The 18,760-nt window shown below is 49.3% G+C and overlaps 1 protein-coding gene across 6 annotated transcripts in view; it reads left to right on the top strand.

Moving 5' to 3' along the window:
* The first annotated feature begins 9,242 nt into the window (after positions 1 to 9,242).
* The window catches only part of LUZP1 (leucine zipper protein 1), a 102,615-nt gene continuing 93,097 nt past the window's right edge, over positions 9,243 to 18,760 (top strand). For 2 of the 6 annotated variants that reach the window (XM_006056547.4, XM_006056551.4), the window contains exon 1: positions 16,175 to 16,302. The gene's annotated coding sequence lies outside the window, so the exon portion shown is untranslated. Of the gene's footprint in view, positions 9,381 to 16,173; positions 16,303 to 18,760 lie in introns of those variants that run through there. The other 4 variants (XM_006056549.4, XR_006640700.1, XM_006056550.4 and 1 more) reach the window with 4 other exon arrangements.

An 18,760-nucleotide genomic window follows, 5' to 3' on the forward strand; every position in this document is an offset into this window, starting at 1 on the left:
TGCTCCCAGGGTCACAAAGAATCTCAAGAATCATAAACTCAAGGGACTAAGGCTCAGAATGGTTAAGTAATTTGCGCAGTCATAAGTGAGTGAAGCTGACCGGCGTGATACAACTAGGAGATATGGGGATTCTGGTGACTGGAGCTCATACGCCCTGACTAAAGGTGGCAGCCTCTACTCATCTCCTAAGAACTCTCCCAGGCAGAAATATACCAGCTCTATTGACTTTGAAGAGAGTAAGGAATTGGGATTTTCTATGCAATTCCCTTATTTTTAAATGTTGACAACTGGTTTAAAAACAAACCACTGTGCAACTATCCAGACCACAAATCAAACCTGAGAGCCCGATCTGGCCCCTGGGCCACCATTTGGCAACCTCCAATCCTCCCCCCAGCTATTGGTTAATTTTTGTACCCTGGACAGCCGTTGGATCGCTCACAGGGCTCATGGTTTATCTGGGGACCAAAGTGCATGAGCAGATTAGAAAGCCAGACAGCCTGTTCACCGCTGTACTGTCCCATAGCCCATCCTGTGTCTGCCCCCTCAGCTTCCTCAGATGCCAAACTCAAACACAGGAAGGGCTGGCTTGTGGAGGAGGGGAAGGGACAGTGCCCTGTTTACATGCCCCTGGCAAGGAGCAGATGCAAGCACTCCTCTAGGAGTCTTCAGTTCAGTTCAGTCACTCAGTCGTGTCCAACTCTCTGCAACCCCATGAACTGCAGCACGCCAGGCCTCCCTGTCCATCACCAACTCCCGGAGTCTACCCAAACCCATGTCCATTGAGTCGGTGATGCCATCCAACCATTTCATCCTCTGTCGTCCCCTTCTCCTCCTGCCCTCAATCTTTCCCAGCATCAGGGTCTTTTCAAATGAGTCAGCTCTTCACATGAGGTGGCCAAAGTATTGGAGTTTCAGCTTCAACATCAATCCTTCCAGTGAACACCCAGGACTTATCTCCTTTAGGATGGACTGGTTGAATTTCCTTGCAGTCCGAGGGGCTCTCAAGCGTATTCTGCAACCATAGTTCAAAAGCATCAATTCTTCAGAGCTCAGCTTTGTTTATAGTCCGACTCTCGCATCCATACATGACTACTGGAAAAACCATAGCCTTGACTAGAAGGACCTTTGTTGACAAAGTAATGCCTCTGGAGTCTTAGGACAGTGCATTTACCTCCTTCCCCAGGGTCCCCTGCATTCTGCTGCCAGGGGCAAGGGCAGAGAATCCAGACCTGGAGAGTATCAGACGGGCAGGGACCTTCAAGGTCATCCAGGACTACCCCAATCAGAGCACTAACATCAAAGCAGCAGTGCACGTTTTGATTGCTTGACCTTCTTCATCCCCCAACAACTTGGTGAGGCAGGAACTACTTATCCCCATTCTGCAGCTGGGGAGACTGAGACTCAGAATGGTGAAGTGATTTACACAGCAATTAAATGGCCAAGCCAGGATAAACATCTAGTCGGTGTGACCAAGAACCCGTACCGCTAACTACCAGCCTACACTGCCTCCCCGAGCCACAGTGCTGCTAGCTGCTGGACTCCTTCCCATTCCTACCAAGTCATCCTTGAGCCTCTGCTCACACGTCCAGTGACAGGGTGCTCACTCCCTCTCTGTGTTTAACCACAGCTATACTCACCCAGCACCAACTGGGTACTTGGCCTTGCGCTAGGCATTTAAAAAATATTTTGTATCATTCTTTCCTTGCAACAGTCCTGTGTACTCCACGTTATACCCATTTTACAGATGAGAGAACCAAGGCTTAACATGATGAAGAAACTTGTCCAAGGTCACAAACAGACAGCTAGTGGGAACCTACTGCATAACACAGAGAGCTCATCCCGGCGCTCTGCGGTGATCTAGATGGATGGGGTGGGGGTGGGGTGGGAGGGAGATCCAACAGTGAGGGGATATATGTGTGTATGTAACTAATTCACCTTGTCGTACAGCAGAGGCTGCCACAACCTTGTAGAGCATCTATACTCTCTTCTTTAAAAATAGCTAGTTAGGGACAGACTGGGATTCAAATTCAGGTCTGTTCTTTGTTTCTAGCTCAGACTGAAAACTTCTTTTGGTTAACGGGGAGAAATATCTGTCCCCTTGAAGCAGCAGCCCTTGTTCCTAGTTCTCCCAGTTCTTTTCCCCAGATGCCCTCTCCAGATAGTTGAAGGAAAACACGTGTGCCCCTTGAGTCTTTTTTAGACCAGAGTCAATATTCTGGTCCCTTCAACTGTTCCCCCATATAATGTGGCTTTGGGGGATCCCTCTTACAGCTATTATTTTGTTCATCCTCCCATGAATGAGTTACACTTTCTCCACGTCATTTTCCAAGCTCTGATCCCAAATGGGACCTCAGACATGGGCAGAATGACTTTCACCTCCTTCACTGCATATCGCTGTTGTTGTTTAGTGGCTGAGTCCTATCTGTCTCTTTCAAGTCCCACTCTTTCATCACCCCATGAACTCAGTGGGTCACCATTTCCTTCTCCAGGGGATCGTCCCGACCCAGGCATCAAACCTGCGTCTCCTGTGGCTCCTGCATTGGTAGGTGGGCTCTTTACCACTGAGCCACCAGGGAAGCCCCACGTGGCATATGCAGTCTTTCTATGAATGCAGCCGCAAACCCAGGAACGCATCTATGTATGAAGCACTGACCGGTGCGCTTGTGAAAGAGAGGGAGCAAGCCAGCAACTTCCCTGACTTCCTGGAATTTACGTTCTTCCCACTGAGCTAAAGAAGGAGGCAGAGTCACAGGTCACTTAGTGAACTTCAGACATAATCCTAGAATATCAGAGCTGGTAGGGCTCAATCTCTTTAGGCCCATTTTTATAAATGAGGATCCTGAACCCAGAGAGTGGAAGTGACAGGCCCAAGATTCCACAGTGAGATGGAATCAACGTTTGCATTTCTCCGAATTTCAGGTCCAGGTGAGCCCCGGGTTCTTGGAGGGGAATGTAGACTGAGATGAAAATGCTTTTACCCTGGAGAATTTGTTTAACGCCCTTCCATCCTCAGAGCAGAAATCCCTCTATTCCAGGTATGACCACCAGGGGGCGGAAAGGCACCAGAGAAACGCACAGAAATCGAGGGCGGGCGGGTGCCTTCCTCATTCAGAGCAATTCTCTTTGGCAGGAGGGAATAATGAGGTGGGAAGACTGCGTGCTCTGGGACAGCATCAGGCAACTGTGTACATTATGGACATACACAGGGGGGTGAATTCTGCCTTCACCAAGAAGACCACATAAGGGAGTTGTTAAAGGCTTGGGCACAGGCATCATGGAGACTTGGAAGGAAATTGAGCGTCCCTTCGCCGCTTTATCATGTCACCTCCCAGACAATTAGCTTCAGACACAGAGAATGGATGCAGGATAATGTCCTCGTTTCCCAGGGGTCTCCACAGCGCCTGAGTGGCCGGTGCTGTCTTCCCGACTGGTCGCTTTTCCAGGTCGATGGTTAGCAATTCCTCCTGGCAAAGACGTCCGAGGGCAGGCCGAAGGTGAGACGGACAGAATCGGACAGATGCCCAGCTCAGGCTGGCAGCTCGCTCACCTCGCATCACACAGAACCGCAGGCGCAGAGGCCCCGGGGCTGGAAACCATGGATATTTGGGTCCATGGGGGCCAAGCATGCCTGAGAGCAAAGGGAGGGTTGGAGAGGTAGGCTGGACCTTGAGGGCCACAGCAAACAATTGACTTCAAACTTTATCCTGGGAGCAACAGGGAGCTACTGAAGGTTATTTAGCAGGGGAATGACTTGGTTAGATCAGTGTTGAAAACCATCACCAGAGCTGTGAGAGGAGGAAGGGAGGTGGGGGAGCCTTGAGACTGAAAAGGAGACCAACCAGGAGGCTGAGAGATGAGACTGGACGTGGTGATGATGTTGGTGGCTGGCTTTCCACCCACTCAGAACTTACAACCAGCTTGAGTCACTCCACTGACACTGCGTGTCTTACCCAGGAGATGGTTCTCACAGGGGAAGGGACTGCCCCGACAGGAGGAATAAGTTGGTTCCTACAGCATATGTTTCCTAGAAGATCCTTGAGAAAAACAAACAGCTTAGGTTCATGGGAGAGAGGAGATCCTGGCCCAGGGTGGAGGGGAGGGTCCATGGGATTTTCCTGGCAAGAATACTGGAGTGGGTTGCCATTTCCTTCTCCAGGAGATCTTCCCAACCCAAGGATTAAACACGGGTCTCCTGCTTCGTAGGCAGAGGCGTTATAGTCTGAACCTCCAGGGAAGTCCTTCAATGTACTCATCCATAAAATGTGATTGCCGACACAGTTTACCCTTTGAAGCTGTTGTGGCGGTTAGGCAAGATAATATGTGAAGCACCTAACACGTGCTATGACGGGTCAGTTCTCATTTCCCCTCAAAGACAGTCTTTTGCTGTAGCATAGTAGTCATTCTGGGCTTTCCAGGTGGCCCAGTGGTAAAGAATCCGCCTGCAATCCAGGAGATGTGAGTTTGATCCCTGGGTTGGGAAGATCCCCTGGAGGAGGGCATGGCAACCCACTTTAAGATTCTTGTCTGGAGAATCCCATAGACAGAGGAGCCTGGTGGGCTACAGTCCGTGGGGTCACCTGTCCGACCCCATGAGGGTGGGCTACAGTCCATGGGGTCACAAAGAGTTGGACACAACTGAGCAACGGAGCACACGGTGGTCATTCTGGCTCTGCAGTGCCTCGCCGGGCAGAGGTGGCTCCAAAACCAGACCAGCTTGTGCTGCACAACACACCAAATTAGGCCAAGGGAATTCCAGCCACAAGCGAAAAAGTAATGCTTTGGTTAGCCCCAGGGACACATCCTGGGGGAAATGTACCAATTCTGTTTCAATTTTTTAAATTTTTATATTTATTTATTTATTTATTTTCGTCGCATGACATGTGGGATCTTAGTTCCCCGACCAGGGATAGAACTTGAGCCCCCTGTAGTGAAAACTCAGAGTCTTACCTGTTCTGCTTTTTGAAGCATTAAAAATGATTCTCAGGCTTCCCTCATGGTCCAGTGTTTAAGAAGTGCCTTGAAATGCAAGGGACACCTGCAATTGCAAATTGTCTTTTGCAAATCACTGACCTGATTCTTCCAATCAGACTGTAGCAATAGCTAATTCTTATACAGAATTCACCACATGTGATAGGCCTGTTATGAGATCTGAATATGCCTTGGCTCATTTATCATAAGAGCATGATTTTATTTTATATCATCCCCATTTTTTGAATTAAAAAAAAAAAGTTTCCCTCGTGGTCCAGTGTTTAAGAAGAGCCTTGAAATGCAAGGGACACCTGGTTGACCCCTGGTCTGGGAAGATCCCACATGCTGCAGAGCAACTAAGCCGTGTGTCACAACTATTGAGCCAGCGCTATGGAGCCCGAGAGCCAAAACTACTGAGCCCACACACCGCAGCTACTGAAGCCTGTGTGCCTACAGCCCGTGCTCCACTACAAGAGCCATCGCAAGGAGAAGCCCGCGCATAGCAACAAAGAGTAGCCCCTGCTCCCCGCAGTCTGAGTGCAGCTACAAAGACCTCCCATAGCCAATAAATAAATAAATAAATAAACCTTAAAAAAACAAAGATTCTCCTTACTCCAGGGGTCTCAGGTGAGGTTCCCTATTTTAAATTTGGCAGTTTCTTCCCTATTTTGTGCGAGTCAGTGCAGCACAGTCTGCCCATAGTCCCAGTCATTGTGGCAATGGTTTTGTATCTATCCTTTCCCGTAGTCTTTGTAGCAACTCTCTTGCTGCTGCTAAGTCGCTTCAGTCGTGTCCGACTCTGTGCAACCCCATAGACGGCAGCCCACCAGGCTCCCCCGTCCCTGGGATTCTCCAGACAAGAGCACTGGAGTGGGTTGCCATTTCCTTCTCCAATGCATGAAAGTGACAAGTGAAAGTGAAGTCGCTCAGTCGTGTCTGACCCTCAGCGACCCCATGGACTGCAGCCCACCAGCCTCCTCCGTCCATGGATTTTCCAGGCAAGAGTACTGGAGTGGAGTGCCATTACCTTCTCTACTCTCTTGGGTAGATACTATTTCTTGTTGTCTCTGCTCTATAGATAAGAAACTGAGGCTTGAAAAGGTTAACAAACATACCTGAGTCTGTCTGATACCAGCCCCTTTGCTCATCACCACAACACTTAACCTGCCTTGGGGGCGGGTTATCCATAAGGCACCTAGGGCACCCCAACAATCTGCCCCCCCAGATTATCTAATGAATAGAATGCTAAGGCTTGTCTGGACCAAAAGCCAATAAGAGAAATGACCGTGTGATACAGGGCCCAGCAGTTGTTATAAATCTGATTAAGGCATAGTTCATTGTATTAGTCCCACTCCAGTATTCTTGCCTGGAGAATCCCAGGGACGGCGGAGTCTGGTGGGCTGCCTTCTATGGGGTCGCACAGAGTCGGACACGACTGAAGCGCCTTAGCATAGCATAGCATAGCATAGAATACATTCCTCTGAGAGTTTAGTAAAGGGAAAAAAATTGTCTTTTGCAAATCACTGACCTGATTCTTCCAATCAGACTGTAGCAATAGCTAATTCTTATACAGAATTCACCACATGTGATAGGCCTGTTATGAGATCTGAATAAGCCTTGGCTCCTGTATTATAAGAGTTGGGTTTTATTTTATATCTTCCCCATTTTTAAAATTAAAAAAAAAAAAAAAGAAGCACACAGAAGTTCAGTAACTGCCTAAGTAAGTGGTAGAGCTGGGCTTCAAAGCAACACAATCTGGTTCTGGGGTTTGTGTGGCTAATCAAACATTTACTGCTTCCTATATAATTTGTAGCATCCTCTTTCCCTCTTTGCTTTGACTGCCAGGAAACTCAGAGCTGTGGCTTCTTTTTTGCTCTGTCACAGTTGCTATTCTTAGAAAACTTGACCTAGCATTTCTGCTATAATTAGTCAATGTTTCATTTTTCTTGCCTCCTTCTCCACTGGCCTTTGGTCCAGGCTTTCATTACTCCTTGATTCTTGCTCTTTAATTAACCATCAAATAGGCTTGTGGCTACAATGGAAACCATCTCAAAACCCTTGTGGGAATAGAAAGGATGAAGTGAATCAGTGAGATGAACAGAGACTATTTCTTGCCCAACTGATCCAGCTGGACACAGTCAGTACCAAATGGACGTCTTTAAGCAGCTTTTCTATGACCAACACCTTGCTTTGTGAAATGGAGGTCATAACAATGAACCCAAGTTGGTCCCAGTGTTTGTTAAAGAGATGCTAACTGCTGAAATAGAGAAATCCTGAGAGATCAGTGTCTGAACACTAAGTAGAAGTTGGTTCAACGTGGTACCATTCAGTCAAGCGACTTGAGTGAAACCCGGGCTGACCAAGGTTCTCCTGTGTTCAACACATGATTTCCCAAGTTCACCTGTGTTGGCATGCAGTTGGCGTGCATGTGTGCTAAGTCAGTCGTGTCCAACTCTTTGAGACCCTATGGACTGTAGCCCGCCAGGCTCCTCTGTCCACAGGATTCTCCAGGCAAGAATACCGGAATGGGCTGCCACACCCTCCTCCAGGGGATCTTCCTGACTCAGGGATAGAACCTGTGTCTCCTGCATTGGCAGGCAGTTTCTTTACCAGTAGCGCCACCTGGGAAGCCCATGCAGTTGGCAGACAGAGAGAAAAGACAGAGCTTTGAGAAAGCATACGTAGTTTTTAACTTGAATTTGGCCTGGACACGGCACACATCGTCCTGCCCATAGCCCATTGTCACATACTTAGTTGCAAGGGGTGCTGGAAAATGTAGTCTGGGCTGCTTTTCTCTGAAGCAACTCTACACATGGAAGAGGAACATCTTTGGTGAATAGCTGGTGTTGTTTCAGTTCACAAAGACTTAAAATTATTGAACCTTTATAAAATGGCTAAGAATACCACGCGGTGTATACTATGGTCATGAGAAGGGCAATGGTCTTCCTCTGTTTACAAGGAACCATGAGCAAAATGAAGTATTCACATTTTAGACCAAACATATTTGTTCAACAGAGGAAAGGATTATGGTGGGAGAGAGAAAGTTCGTCATGGTAGGAACTATTGAAGCAGAGGCTGAATTTTCCCTATGATGAAGGGTCTAGAAGGAGTCAGATAAGACGCCTCCTACTAGCCCTGCTAACTTTGAGCTGCTCTACTAGGCTCCAGGGGGCTTCCTGGGTGGTGCAGTGGTAAAGGAGAGGCAAGAGATGCAGGTTTGATCCCTAGGTAGGGAAGATGGCAACCCATTCCAGTATTCTTGCCTGGAAAAATCCCATGGACAGAAGAGTCTGGTGGGCTATATAGTCCATGGGGTTGCAAAGAGTCGGACACGACTGAGCATGTATGCAACGCACTAGGCTCCAGAGTCACCTCCGAGCACTTATTTTGTGTCAAGTTCCAAGTGGCATTTGGGGGACCCAGAAACAAAGGAGACGGGGTTCTGACTCTCAGGTTACTCACTGTAATGAGTTGAAATAGGACATCTGGGAAGCAGGACAGTGGAATGGCTTGAGCTCCAGAAACACGAGACTGGCATTGAACTCCTAGCTGTGTGACATTGCAGAAATCACTTGACCTCTCTGGTTCTCAGTTTGCTCATTTATAACATAGGGACAATAGTTATCTTCATAGATTCTGAGCGCTCAGAGACACAGTTACTTTAGCGCATTTGTAGCATAGCACCTGGTAGGTAGTGAGCACTTTTTTTATCAGTAGCAATGTTTTTATGATGTCACTTCACTTTTCCAGCCTTCGGTTTCTCATCCGTAGAATGAAATTAACCAACTTCCATCACGCGATTGGAATCTCGCTGGGCTGTGGGGTCTGGGGTCTGCCGTTTCTTCTTGCATCGTGCTCATTATGTCAGGACGAGAAGATTATGGACCACAACCGGCATCGTCTTGGGACATAGCAGGAACCTGAGCGAACCAGGACGCGATTTCCTGGCTGCGCTCCCGGGAAGGACGTTTGTGCTGGGTCCCATCCCCCGGCCGGTCCGCCTCAGGAAACGCGGAGAGAAAGCCAGGAACCAGGCCTGCCGGGCCCCGCGGCCCCTCTGCGCCTCCCCCACTCGGCTGCCCCCGACTGCAGGAAGCCGGCCGGCGGGAACGCCCTGCCCGGCGGGTGGGAACGGCCTCGCCGGCTTCCCAGGCCCGCGGCGGCGTGGAGCTGTCACTGCGGCAGGCGCGCCGCCTCCCTCGCCAATCGCGCTCCCGCTGCAGTCGGTCCATCAGGATCGCAGGCAAGAGCCGCAGCCCCGGTCACGGGCGCCCGAGCCCAGCGGCCTGGGTCCCGCGGGCGCCAGCGCCCACCCGGCACGGAGCCCGCGCCGCGGGGGGCCGGACTGGGGAGGGAGAGGTGGCCGAGCCTCTCTTTGCGGAGGTGAGACGCTGAGGCCCCAGGGTTTGTAGGTGAGTGGTCCAAGGTCATGGCTAGTAAACTATAGGGCGGAATTCGACCCATGGGCTGCTTGACTCTAAAGTTTGTGTCTTTAGTCTGTGGACCTTGTCCAGGTTGGTGAGGGGCTCGGGAGGGTCCAGGTTTTATGGAGGCCCGAGAACAGGAGGCCTGATTCTGGGGGTAATTGATGACCTCCTAGAGGTCTGTGAACGCCTGGATTTTGTGCAAAGCCTGTTGTAGGTTGCATTTTTTTTTCCCCTCAAAGTGTCTGTGACTCCAAAACGGTCTTAGCTTTCCAAGGTGCAGGGGTTGATGCTGGGTTTTTGAGGGCCTGATCCTCCTCTATAGTCTTTGTAGCATCTTAAGAATGTCTCTGCAGGGGAGGGGCTTGGGATCTCTAAAGGTTCCCAGGATCTTTCTCCTGGATCTTGAGAATCTTTTTATGGAGTTCCGGGGTCTGTCTCTGAATGTGAGGTCCCCATGGGGCCCTGGTGTCTTGTCTGAGGTTCTGAGAATCTCACTGTAATGTTCCCATGGTGTGAGTTCTAAACCTGGGCCTCATGATGCCTATGAACCCCCTGAAATTGCAGGCAAGATTCTGTGGGTCTGTGTCCATGTAGTTCCTAGGAGAGGTTTCATGGATTTCACCAGATTCTCAAAGAGGGCTCTGACCCCTCAATCTGGGGAAAATATTGCTTTGGAGGATCCTATGTTAGACAGGCCTTGTTCCCTCTCCCTAGTAAGAGTCAGGAAAAAATAGGAGAGAGGAGATAAAAGGCGGTGTTGTCTAGCAGAGGAATATGTGTTTGGGAGTGAGGCCTTCTGGGTTAAAATCCCAGCGTTACCACTTACCAGCTGTGTGACCTTGACCAAATTTCTTAACCTCTCTGAGCCTCAAGTCCACCTCCTCTAGGAAACCTTCCCTGTGTCCAGAATTCAATTAGGTCCCCACTCCACATTCCCCAAGCTCTCATTGCACCTGGCCTGATACTCTGTGGGATTTAATGCAGTTGTTATGAAGTAATTAATTGTGCTTAATATTTTCTTGTCCCTCCACCCACCAGTCTTTTTTGTTTGTTTTGGTTTTTGAAACTTTTTTTTTTGAGCACTGCTTTAAAAAAAAAAAAACCTTTTAATTTACTTATTTGGCTGCTTTGGGTCTTAGTTGCCATATAGGACATGTTTGTTGGATCATGCAGGATCTTTCACTGTGGCTCATGAATTCTCTAGCTGTGGCACATGGGCTTCTGTAGTTGTGGCATGGGCTTAGTTGCTCTGTAGTATGTGGGATTTTTGTTCCCGAACCGGGGACTGAACCTGCAGCCCCTGCATTGCAAGGTGGATTCTTAACCACTGCACCACCAGGGAAGTCCCTTCATCAGTCTTAAGGTCCAAGAAGGCAGGGACCTTTGCTGTCTTACACATGTTAGGCTCTCAACCATTTGTTATGAAATAAAGAAAAGAATGAAGGAACGGAGGAAACACCAGACCCTGTCCTGGAGGCAGAAAGGGATCAGAAATGAATAAGCATCGTTTCCCTCCTTGAGAAGGTCCCAGGCTAGTGGTGGGAATCATATGCATTTATGTGAGGAAAACTGTCCTAAATGTGTTAACGGGGAGTAAAACATTCATGGGGATACACAGAAACAGGAATGTGCCAAGCGGAATCATTCCCAGAAGAGCTGATGTAACAACTTCTCTTTGTGATATAACTTCAGTTCAGTTCAGTTCAGTTCAGTCACTCAGTCATGTCCGACTCTTTGCGACTCCATGAATCACAGCACGCCAGGCCTCCCTGTCCATCACCAACACCCGGAGTCCACCCAAACCCATGTCCATCGAGTCGGTGATGCCATCCAACCATCTCATCCTTTGTCGTCCCCTTCTCCTCCTGCCCTCAATCTTTCCCAGCATCAGGGTCTTTTCCAATGAGTCAGCTCTTCACATGAGGTGGCCAAAGTATTGGAGTTTCAGCCTCAACATCAGTCCTTCCAATGAACACCCAGGACTGATCTTTAGGATGGACTGGTTGGATTTCCTTGCAGTCCAAGGGACTCTCAAGAGCCTTCTCCAACACCACAGTTCAAAAGCATCAGTTCTTCTGCGCTCAGCTTTCTTTATAGTCCAAATCTTACATCCATACATGACCACTGGAAAAACCGTAGCCTTGAGTAGATGGACCTTTGTTGACAAAGTAATGTCTCTGCTTTTTAATATGCTATCTAGGTTGGTCATAACTTTCCTTCCAAGGAGTAAGCGTCTTTTAATTTCATGGCTGCAATCACCATCTGCAGTGATTTTGGAGCCCAGAAAAGTAAAGTCAGCCACTGTTTCCACTGTTTCCCCATCTATCTGCCATGAAGTGATGGGACTGGATGCCATGATCTTAGTTTTCTGAATGCTGAGCTTTAAGCCAACTTTTTCACTCTCCTCTTTCGCTTTCATCAAGAGGCTCTTTAGTTCCTCTTCGCTTTCTGCCATAAGGGTGGTGTCATCTGCATATCTGAGGTTATTGATATTTCTCCCAGCAATCTTGATTCCAGCTTGTGCTTCCTCCAGCCCAGCGTTTCTCATGATGTACTCTGCATATAAGTTAAATAAGCAGGGTGACAATATACAGCCTTGATGTACTCCTTTTCCTATTTGGAACCAGTCTGTTGTTTCATGTCCAGTTCTAACTGTTGCTTCCTGACCTGCATACAGGTTTCTCAAGAGGCAGGTCAGGTGGTCTGGTATGCCCATCTCTTTCAGAATTTTCCATAGTTGATTGTGATCCACACAGTCAAAGGCTTTGGTATAGTCAATAAAGCAGAAATAGATGTTTTTCTGGAACTCTCTTGCTTTTTCGATGATCCATCGGATGTTGGCAAAAGCACTTAACTTACGTAAAATATCCAGGTATGCCCTAACTCCCGAGAGATGGGCAAACTGATCCTGGAAGAGTTCAGTGACTTGCCCGAAGCCACCCAGGCCACCACAGAGGCTCACTCACTTTGGAATTCAGTCCTCCTACTTTAGGAATTGGGTTTTAATGTTGTGAAGGTCTTCCTTTAGATTCCTGCAGATGTGAGACTTTGGGCAAGTTAGTTTACTTCCTTGAGCCTTGTTTTTCTAATCTGCAAGGTGGGAATAATGACTTTCATAACCTGTATGGTGCTTGGTTTATAGTAAAGGATCTATAGGTGTTTGTTGAGTGAATGTGTTCACTCAACAAATGCATGTGTTGATGCGTGGTCTGAAATGTGAGGAGACTTAAAAGCATGCCATTTGAGGGGTGGTAGGAGAAACTGAGGGTGATTTTATCCCTTTCCACTCTCACTTTCTATGATCCTGTGAGACTTAAGCACTGGCCTCAACCACATTGTTCGAATGTATTGTTTGCAAACCAACAGAAGTGAACAGCCTTGGGCTTGGGTAGCTTTCTTTTTACGCATCTTTTTACACGCATCTTTTTACGCATCTTTACTGCCTCTTTTCTGATGACCAAGTAATACATCCTCCTTGTAAAAAATTTAAATTACAGAAAGATATAATGAGAGAAATTAGAATGCAGACAGGTTTAGGCACTGAGGGTATAAGATGCTGACTGACTGTTATTCCTTGGGAGGTGGGAATGGGGCGCAGGACAGGGAGCAAAAAAAAGAAAAATTCTACCCGCGTAAAGGTTTCTCCTCCTGGCCTTGCCATGGTTCCTGGGAATTCTGTTCAGAGTCCTGCCTCTGACTATAGCATTGAAAAGTTCAACTGCAGCTAAGGGCTGGGGAGATGGAGAAGGTGAGAATTGTCTGGGTGGGGCTTTCCTTGGAATGCCATGAAGAATGAGATGGAAACTGTAGAATTTTCTATGGCTTATGAAGAGTTGGCCCAGATGTCCATTGCTGGATACACCTTGTAGCTATGTCTTCATCCTTTTTCCCCTCTCTTAGCATTCAGTAGAGTCTTTTTTGAAAATTCCTGCTATATACACACACAGGCACAGATACAAAGAAAGCAAAGCAAAAAGCAAGGAGAAAAGGTGAAGATTTTTTATTTAGTTTTTTATATTCTCCATTAAAAAATTTCTTTCTTTCGTCTTTGGCTGTGTCCGGTCTCAGCTGTGGTACCCCGGATCTTCTTTGCCACACAGACTCTCTAGCTGGGGCACACAGGCTTCAGTAGTTGTGCTGCGTGGGCTTAGTTGCTACTTAGCATGTGAGATCTTAGTTCCGACCAGGGATCGAAGCTGCATCGCCGGCATCAGAGGGCAGATTCTTAACCATTGGACCACCAAAGAAGTCCCCAATATTCTCCTTTTTAGTGCATGTACTAAGTATATAATTATAATTATGAGATCCTGCTACACCTGTAATTCTGCAACTTTTGTTTGTTTAACAATATCCAGTAGTCACCTTTTATTGGTTATTCATGAAAATCTCCTCCATTCCTTTTACCAAATGAGCTTCTCATGGTCAGGACTGTTACTTCCAGTCCACACGCCAGCACATGAGAGGCCTTACCGGGAGGTCCTGCTGGAGTAGTAACAGCAGCTGCCATATCCTGACATGAACTAGATGCCAGGCTCTGAACTCAGCTCCTTCACACGTTATGCCATTTGATCCTTACAGCCCCTGTGCCACTGTATGAAATAGGTACTGTTATTATCCACATTTTTCAGATGAGAGACTGAGGTGCAGACACTTGAAAGCCCAAGGTCACACAACTGGTAGGTGGTAGAATTGAGATTTGAATCCTGATCTGTCCTGTGCCAAGGCTCAAATGAATGAATAGGTGGCCGGAGAGAAAGTTCTATCTTCAGAACCTCCCCGTATGTCCTGGGTTCTCACTTTCAAGTGTCTGCAATGCTTGGAATCAGCACATAGGAGGGACTTAGTCAAGGCCCTTTCTTTGCCGGCAGCAATCCTGTGGCTGTGCCTTCCTTTCATGGGAAGTGGCATTTTTGAATCTCTTATTCTAAAAATAAGCTGCAATTTGTTAGGAGCCCTTGAGGACCAGCCCAGGCAATTCAGAACAGCCATTTGCCTGTCAGCCTCGCAGGAAATTAATCAGAACCCCAAAGCCTTTTCCCTCTTCCCACAGGCCAGCACTCTGGAAACGCCCAGTGCCTTGCTACAGCTCTGCTAGAAGACTGTGGGGGGTGTCAAGGGCAGTTTAACACAGATCCATCTCTCTGTAAGGAAAATGAGAGGAGAGAGGCATGAGGGAGAACCAGGTCAGCTCTGCTGCCAAAGATGAGAACTCAAAGGAGTCCCCAACCTGGATGGGTGCTGAGTGACAGAGACACCCCTGGGTATCAGCTGTGACTCTGCAGAATCCACCGGGGGTCTAGAAACTGGAGTTCCTATCCCAGTGGCCATACTGGGGAGGGCCCCTCTCAGAGAGTCTATTTCTTTCTCAGCTCCTTAAAGTCTCCCACTATGAAATGATTGAGTGTATCATCACTAGGGATGCTATCTGGTGTTAGGAACTAGAAACAGTATTGCTGAGAATAATAATAACAGCAACAATAATAAATAAGAATGGCAGCTACATCATTTGTGGAGCACTGTGGTTGGTGCTTTCCACACAGTGTCTTCTATGATTTTAAACCAAACACCACAGTGACTGTCTTAATATGCCCATTTGACAGATGAGGAGAATGAGTTTCAAAGAGAGGTAGTATGGGCCAGAACATGGATATATCATCCCAAGGTTTTCTGACATTAGAACCTGAGCTCCACAAACTTATGTGTGGGTTCTGACCTCAAGGAAGTGAGGAAGTGCTAAGAAACAAAGGGGAGGTCAGTTTGACAGAAGTTAAAATGTGTTTGTACTCACATGAGAGTTAACACAATGCCATGGGCATTCAGGGAACAGAGAGTCAGCTTCTGGCTGGGGGAGACTAGGAGGAGTTGTAAACTGAGATGAGACAGTAAGGGCAGAGCATGAGCAATAGGCAGATATGGGAAAGCAGTGGGTGTGCTAGGAAGTTTGGATAAACTCTGTGTGTGTGTGTGTGTGTGTGTGTGTGTGTGTGTAAAGGTAGGAAGAGATCAGACCAGGCCAGGCATTTGGCCTTTATTCCATAGGCAATAAGGAGCTTACACAACCGATGTCTCAAGAGACCAGCTATCTGCTGCAGTCAGAGAGGAAGAGGGCCTCCGTGCATCTGTGTCCCGGCTTGTGAATGCAACTCTGTGCCAGTACGTGGGAGGGCACCAGCCAGGAGAGCGTCTAGAGCTGTGTCCTGTACCATGCTGGGGCTAGGTCTTGAACTCCCTTCAAAGGCCCCCCTCCCCACTTCTCTGGGCCCCCAAGGTGCTTTGCACATAGTATAGTTCCACAGGAAAATGTCACAGTATTATTGGAGGGCCCTTTGAGACCATCTGGTCATGGCCCCCTCCCATTTTAAAGGCAACAGGAGGGAACGCAGACAGCAAAGGACTTCCCTAGGATCACACAAGGAATTAATAGCGGAGGTGGGGACTGGAACCCACCATGCCTTCTGAGTTCAAGCTGAGTTCCTTTTCTACATTTTGCTGAGTAATAGAAATAGTATTTGTTGAGAGATTACTCCATACCAGGCTCTGGGCTAAATACCTTTACATGGATTATCTCATTTAATCCCACAATCCCCTGAGAATGCCCCTCTTGAAACAAGTCTTGTCTTCCATTTCGATTTGCCACCGCGCCTCGCACAGGCGCTGGGCACTCTAGCTAGACCGGCAGTAAAAACTTGGAATAGTTCAAGTCCTAGAGAGGGGGGAAAAGGCAAGATGAAGGGGCGGGACCGTCGATCAGCCCCGCCCCTCAACGAAGCCACGCCTTCCAGGGACCTGACGTCACCAGATAGTCCCGCCCCTCATTGTCAGTCCCGGGAGCCGGAGGAGGCGCCGGCCGCCGGGAGCTGAGCGCCGGATCCCGTGGCGGGCGGGAGTGCGGGCCGGAGCCGCTGAGGTGAGGAGTCCGCGGGGAAGTGGCGGGAGGGCGGCGCGGGAGGCCGGGCGGCCGGGCTGGCGGGCGGAGAGAGGAGAGCGCTCAGAGGGGGCGGCCTGCCTCGCCAAAGGGGGTCGGGGCACCCAGGGGTGACCGGGCAGAACCGGCGGGCGCACCCCGGCGAGGGCGGGCGCGGGTGAGGTGTGTGGAGTTGAAGTGGGGGGTAGAGTTTGAGCGGCATTTCGGAGAAAGAGCTCCGAAGGGGATATCTCTGGAGCCAGACCTTGAGAATTCTTTTCGAGTTGAGAGATTTTTTTTTTTCTTTTTTTTCTCCTTTGGAGGGTGGGTGGGGGGGGGGGTGGAGGGAAGGTTTTGAGAGACTTCTTGGTGGGAGAGCGAGAATCTGAGGTTAAAAAAAAATGTTTGGGGCCAAGAGCTGAGGGGAACGTGTTTGAGGGGCAGAGGAGGAGTTTGGGGGTCGAGTTTGGGAGTTGTGTGTGTGGGGGGTTGGTGGTGGGGAGACGCGCGGGGCGCAGGGGCCCGGTGGGGGGCGGGGAGCGGCTCGGCCGGGAGGGGTGTGGGGGGGAGCCGGGACCGCCGGGGAGGGGGGCTGCGCGGGGCCCGCGGGCACCCGGGGAGGAAGGAAGTGATCTTACAGGAAGAGCCCGGGAGCTCCCGAGGAGGAGGAGGAGGAGGAGGAGAAGGAGGAGAGATTTGGGAGCGCGCGGGCCGGCTTGCGGGCAGGGCTGCTGGGCCCGGCGGCGGGGGCGGGGGCGCGGGCCGGGCGGGGGAAGGGCTCCGCCGCAGCCGTCGGTCGGCCCGCAGCGCCGGCCCCGCGCGCCCCGGCCCGATGCTGCTTTCGCGGCCAGACCGCTGGGCCGGGAAGGAATTCGAGGCATTCGCTTTGTTTAAGTTGCCAGTAGACAGTCCTCAGGACTAATTAATGGTGGAATCTGCTGGGGGACGCGGGCGAGCCGGGCCGGGGCCGCCCCTCGCCCGCCCGCCCGCCGGCCGGCCGGCCGCCGCGGTGAACTTTCCGCAGCGCGCGCGGTCCGCCTCTCCGCGCACTGCCCCCCCTCCAGCCTCGCGCGGGGCGGGGAAGGAGCCATGGCTTCCCGGAGCGCAGGAATGAAGTGCGGTTTCTGGGGCCGGTGGCCTCGGGCGGCGAAGGCTGCTGAAGGAAGCTCGGCGTCCCCGGGGCGGCCGGGCTGGGGGTGTTTGGAGCCGGGAGTAGAGAGCTCCCTGGGGTGCCTGCGGTTTCTGCTAATAACCTTGGAGGAGGCTCTGCGAGCCGAGAAAGACCATCTTGCTTTGGAGCATCTGTTTCTTCATCGCGTCAGCCCCTTTCCTTACGCTGCAGAGCTTGTTGTGGCTTGTTTCGGAAATGCCGAGACCAGTGCTCACACTTGAAGGGTGGGAGAGGGGAAGAGAATAGGCAGCCCACCCCCACCCCCTTCCAAAAAGAAAAAGAAAAAGAAAAAAAATTCCCTGCAGTGTGATCTCCAGAAAGCCACAGAGACTGCAGATTCCCCGTCGCACCTCCACTGACTTGAATGACCTTGAATGAAAGGAATTGTGCCTCTAGTGCTTTATCTGTCGAAGAAGGAGAAAATACTCTCTGGACCTCCCTGCCTTTTAGGGATATTTCGAGAGGTGGGGTTTTGTTCAGGGCATTTTACACACTGCTGCACTTCTGGCCTTAAGGAGTTGAACTGGTGTCAGAGCCAGGGGAATTCAGATCGCCTGTTAAGATTTTACTACCTAAGATTAGGGAGGGAGGTGTTTGGATTTTAGGGGGATGTTTCCCTTCGGAGGATCTGTACAGTATGTTCCAGATGGTTTTCTGTTATTTTGTGTGCAGCCTTGGTGGCATTCATGTGGTTAAAATGAATAACCCCCATAGAAAAAATTCTTTTCTTGTTAGAAATAATTATTTTGCTCAGAATTCCCCTTGGGGCAGATGAAGGTTTTGCTCAATTTACTCAGAAGAATTTTCCAGGTTTCTAAAATTAAATCACTTCTAAACATAGTAACTGAAGTTTGAAGAACTGGAAATGGTGGGATGGGAAGGAAGTATGAACAAGGCAGAAAATAGGAATTGTAAATTAACTTTGATTAATAGATATTTTCTTACTCTTAAATAATTGAAGACCAAGAAAGGGAACTAATCATGTGCCCAGTAATTGTACTGGGTGATATTGGTCTCCTGTAGTCTTCACAACAATGCTGTGAGATGGTAGTTGGCATCCCTGTTTCACAGATGAGCAAACTGAAGCTGACTTTGCTAAGTGTGTGCATATAACTAGTAAGAAGTGGAGCTGGAATTCAAACCCAAGTTTGTTTCTAAGGTCCACTGTGCATATTGGGAGTTGGAGTTGGGAGCCAGGAGGCCTAGTTTCTTGGCCTTTGAGTCAGCTGCTGGGTCACCATGGATCCTAGAATGAGTCAATTAAGTCTATTCCCTGATAATACTGTCTTC

This window comes from Bubalus bubalis, chromosome 2 (genome assembly GCF_019923935.1).
Source record: "Bubalus bubalis isolate 160015118507 breed Murrah chromosome 2, NDDB_SH_1, whole genome shotgun sequence".
Lineage (NCBI taxonomy): Eukaryota > Metazoa > Chordata > Mammalia > Artiodactyla > Bovidae > Bubalus > Bubalus bubalis.